Raw genomic sequence first — 5171 nt, 5'->3', positions numbered from 1 at the left:
AATAAAATGAAGGTATATGATAATTTTTTTCTGAAACTACACCCCATACTCTCTCTAATCACTGAATTGAATCAGGAAATGAACTGTTTTGTCAATAATAATATTAGTGGGAATGAATGAATGCAGACAGTATTTCCTGTCCATTTCCTTGTAGGTTATGCAGACTATAAAAGATGAGCAGCAGTTTTCTGAGAAAAATCTGATGCTGTCATGGAAAACTAGTAGTCTGTTATCCTTTGCTTCTGATGATATGAAAAAATTTTATACTCCTGAAGTGCATATCCCATTAGCGAAGGTCTCCAGGAAGTCAGCTATTTCACTGGAAAATTGATCTAGTTTTGCTGATGCAATGGATCATGAATCAGAGGTGCTGTGAAGAGTGCTTTTAAAGTGGCTGCATAAAGTTTTAAGCTGGGTATTGCTGGTCACAAGATCAGTAACGGTTTTCTCAGATCGAATAAACCATAACTTGTGTCAGTAAATTATTTAAGTGACGCTTCATTGGAGTCAGTGAGAATCACAGCAAAGTGTTAAGCCAGATCACCCAAGTGTGAAGCTGTGATCACCAAGACTGAAGGAAGGACAGCCAACCCAGCCTTAAAGACTTGTTTATGTAGCAGTGTTTTCCAAATCTGGTCCTCAGGGACCCCTAACAGTGCATGTTTTCCATACCTTCTTGCTGGAGACCAGGGGGTAAATGTATCAAGCTGGGAGTTTTCCGGCGAGTTTGAAAAGTGGAGATGTTGCCTATATCAACCAGTCAGAGTTTAGCCATCATCTTGTAGAATGTACTAAATAAATCATAGCTAGAATCTGATTGGTTTTTCAAACCCGCCGGAAAACTCTCAGCTTGATACATTTACCCCCAGGTATAGTGGGTACTGACTGACACATTGTAAAAGATCCACAGGTGGTACTAATAATTGCACTGATGATACTGTGGGACCTGGAAAACATGCACTGTTAGGGGTCCCTGAGGGCTGGATTTGGGAAACACTGATGTAGCTTGTAGAGAAATGGGCAGATAAGAAGAAAAGTCATTAAAAAAAAAAGACATCATCAATGACAAAGAAAGGCAATTTCTTTGCGGTGTCAGGTCTTTCTATAGTCTCTAGGGGGTATATTTACTAAACTGGGTTTGAAAAAATGTAGATGTTGCCTATAGCAACCTGTCAGATTCTAGCTGTCATTTTGTAGAATGTACTAAATAAATAATAACTAGAATCTGATTAGTTGCTATAGGCAATATCTCCACTTTTTCAAACCCACAGTGTAGTAAATATACCCCAAGGTAACAACTAGCAGAAGGGTTTCTCTTTCAGTAGTTCAAATACCACCACATCATGATGCCAGAATTAATATAATATTTACAGTTGAAGGAAGGCTACTTTTACACAAGCCAGGCAAAGTTAACACAGACTCATGCGTATTGAGCATAAATAAATACATACCGTATAGCTTAAAGAGAGCCCTTAGCAAAGATTTACAATACAAGTCTCACAGTTTATCATATGCATAGAGATGATCCATTAAAAGTGGTCTAGGAATTTATGGAAGCCACTGTTCTTGTCACCGTTATCTTCATTTATAATTTTCACCAGAAGTTCCACAAAGTAGCGGTTCCACAAGGAGAAATGTGAAGATACCAGGTTTTCTGGCCCAATGCTACCCACTTCATGCTGGCTGGCCACCCACAGGTGCCTTCCTATGCCAGGGAAGTCTTCCCAGTACCTGCTAGGATTCGTATAGTCACTCAGGCAAATGCAGTTAGGAAAGTACAACAGTACATTTATTGTAATAAAACAACAGTAGATTATTATGTACACACAGTAAATAAATGCCAGGCAGGTTTACCACATCATCTGTACCTTACCCCCACTAGCTTAAGGAGCTAGTCACCTGGATGTCCTGACTTGATGACAAATGGATCTCTCTCAGCTGTGTATGTAGACTCTAGTAGAGAACGACAACTCAAAACCAGATCTTGCACCTTCCATGAATTAAATACCAGAATGAACACCCCCTCCCCCCTAGAGTGACTCCTTATATCTAGGGTCAGTGTTTATCCCTCCATAGGCAAACCTCTGTGTCTATTCTTCTTAACCATTGGTCAGTGCTGGACTAGGGGGGGTTGGAGAGGGCAGTGAAGATGAGCTGTCCTTCCACCGAACCTCCCCTGCTAGATGGCCTGGCTGGAATAGTCTTCTGAGAACAATGAACACTAATTAGTTTAGTCCCGTCAGTATCTTTCAACCTGATCCCTACCCGTAACCCCCTGGCTTCACTTTAAAGACAATGAATAACAACCTCACTGCCACGTCATCAATATACAATACACATTATACATATTTACACTGAGCTACAATGTCCCCTTAGCCACATGTAATTAAACAATGCAGTTGAGCTTAATATTACATTTAGATAGCTGGTTAGTCACATTCAGCTCAAGTCAGGAATATTTCAAACTTGTAGTGTACACACTTCAACAGCTGGGCTGCATAATATACCAACATAAATCTAACTTGTACCCTTCTCAGGGTTGAAGTTTCTGGGTTTTTGCTGCACTCAGTCCAGGAAAGAATTTTGCAATGGTCCACCACATGCCTTTACAGTTATATATACAGTCATTGGAAAAGGACATAAGGATCTCGTCTTCAGTGGAAAGAGTGATTGAATAGTTAACCAAGATGACGCACACCTCAGCGGGCCCTGCTTGGCATATTTCTGTATGAAAGAGTGCAGGTAACCCTCTGCAGCAGAATAATCAATATTGCAACCTTAGTTTACATATCAGGTTTAGAATCAATATGGCACTACAAAAACAGGGTGAAATATAAGATAAAGGCTTATGTAACGGAGACAGACTAGAGTCTTCTAGATATGCTTCATGACCAATACTGCTTTAATACCTGTTAGGGATACCTTGAAAAAGCTGAACTTTAGGAACTCCTCAAAGGGTAGAGATTGAGTTATTTGAATCATTATATTCTTTGATAAGCTCCTATATAAACAAGAGACATGCATAATTGATTGATCTTACTGCCAACTCACTAACAAATGTAATCAATAATCATCAATAATACACAGCATAGTAGTTCCACCAAAAATTAAATAAGAGATACTCTTCAACCATTTACAAAAGGATGATTAATCTTTGCTGGTGGGTTCTGAATTAAAAGAAAATCTGTAAGCTGTCCACACATCTCTATTATTTATGGTGGTTATTTAAAGCAGTGTCACGGTGTAAACAGAGGGGATGGGATACCTGTTCGTTGGTCAGCATTGGCACAGGCAGAGTCAAGATGCGGAGTCTAATCAACCCCCAGTCTTCACCAAAAACCGCCGAAAGGTGGTATGAACTTTTCTGCCGGGAGCAGCAATATTATGTCAGGAGGGAGGCAACAAATTAGTAGACAACAGTGGAGTTAGAAACAAGCCAAAGGTTGAGGTCATATGCACAGGTTCCAAAAGATAGACAAACCGAGCTCATAGGCACAGATTCCAAATAAGGAACAAGCTAGAGTCTGGATCACAGACATAGGTTCAAAACAAAGTCAATTCACTGTAATGAGTAAACTGCAGCAAACAGCAGGGAAAGTTAGAACAGGTAAGACCTAACACTCTAGTAGTGATTACTACACAGAGTGGGGTTTAAATAGCTGAGAGTGCTTTTTGTCAGGAATCACATGACTGAAACCAGGAAGTGAAGCCAGAGATCACATGACTACAAACTCTGAGAAATCAAAAAGTGCTAGAAGCAGAGGATGCAGACTTGAATGGAGGCACCGGGCACTGAGACCGGTAAGTGAAAAATGGATAATGGCACTGGCATGTGACAGTACCCCATTTTTTGGGGGTGGGCACCAAACACCCTACAAAAGGTTTTTTAGGAAATCTTTTATGGAACTCCTTGATTAGATGTGAAGCATGGATCACGGGCCATACCGTTTCCAATCCACCAAAAAATACAGGATGTCAGTGGTAATGAGAAAGTCAAGAGGAAGCCTCACGATAAAGATTGTTGTGATCAAATTCAGCCCAAGGCAAAAGGTCCACCCAATAATCTTGACTCGCTGAAATATACATTTTTAGATATTTTTTAAGGTCTTGGTTCATTCTTTCAGTCTGTCCATTAGACTGAGGATGGTGTGTGGTAGAAAAATTAAGTTTACACCGATGCTCTTACACAGTGCTACAACAGTTGGAAGTGGATTGAGTCTGCCAATCAGAAACAATTTCTAATGGACAATTTTGTGGATAGAAATAGACCCTTCAGAGGGGGTAAATTGGGCCTTCTTGGAAACCGGTCCACCAGTACTAATTTGGTGTTCTGCCCTTGGATGGGAGAAGGTCAGTGATAAAGTCCATAGATAAGCCACTCCAAGGTTTATCTGGGATGGGTAAAGGTAATGAAGGACCAGCAGGACTCAGAGGTGGCACTATATGCTGAGCACATACAGTACAAGCAGATACAAAATCTTTAATATCTTGTTGAAATGCAGGTCACCAATAGCTCCTGGAAATTAATTCTATGGTTTTCTTTATTCCTGCATGCCCAGAAAATGTGAACTGTGAGTCCAATTAAGATGTTTGAGATGAAGATTAGGTGGAACAAAAGTCCTGCTGGAAGGTGTTTAGAGCCATCAAGGGCGGTGGTGGCTACAAAGCAACTGGGCTCTAATATAGATTTTGGGTTAGGACTAGATTATTTGTTCCTGGGGCTTGGATTGATGGTAATCTTAAAATGGAAATGAGAAAAAGATAAACCATTTAGCCTGCCGAGGGTTAAGGCATTGAGCTGTTTAGTTCTTGTGAATCAGTGAATATAGTAATAGGAAGTATTGCTCCCTAGAGAAAATGTATCCATTCTTTTAAGGCCAATTTCATAGCTAGGAGTTCTTTGTCTCCTATGCAGTAATTCTCTGCAACAGAAAATTTCCTGGAATACAATCTACATGGGTGAGGCTTGCCCGAGGTAGCTCTTTGTGATAAAACTAGCCTGACTGCAAAAGAGGAGACATCAAACTCCAAGAAAAAAGTTTGCGAGATGTCTGGTTGCCCGAGAATGGGTGCAGAAAACTTGTTTGAGCTTAAATGCTTGGGAGGCATCCAGCGGGCAATTTTGGGATTAGCAGATTTGCGGTTAAGTGCAATCTATACAGTGATAGGAG

This window comes from Mixophyes fleayi, chromosome 5 (genome assembly GCF_038048845.1).
Source record: "Mixophyes fleayi isolate aMixFle1 chromosome 5, aMixFle1.hap1, whole genome shotgun sequence".
NCBI classification, from domain to species: domain Eukaryota; kingdom Metazoa; phylum Chordata; class Amphibia; order Anura; family Limnodynastidae; genus Mixophyes; species Mixophyes fleayi.
The sequence above is the reverse complement of the archived record's forward strand: the minus strand, read 5'-3'. Positions refer to the sequence as shown.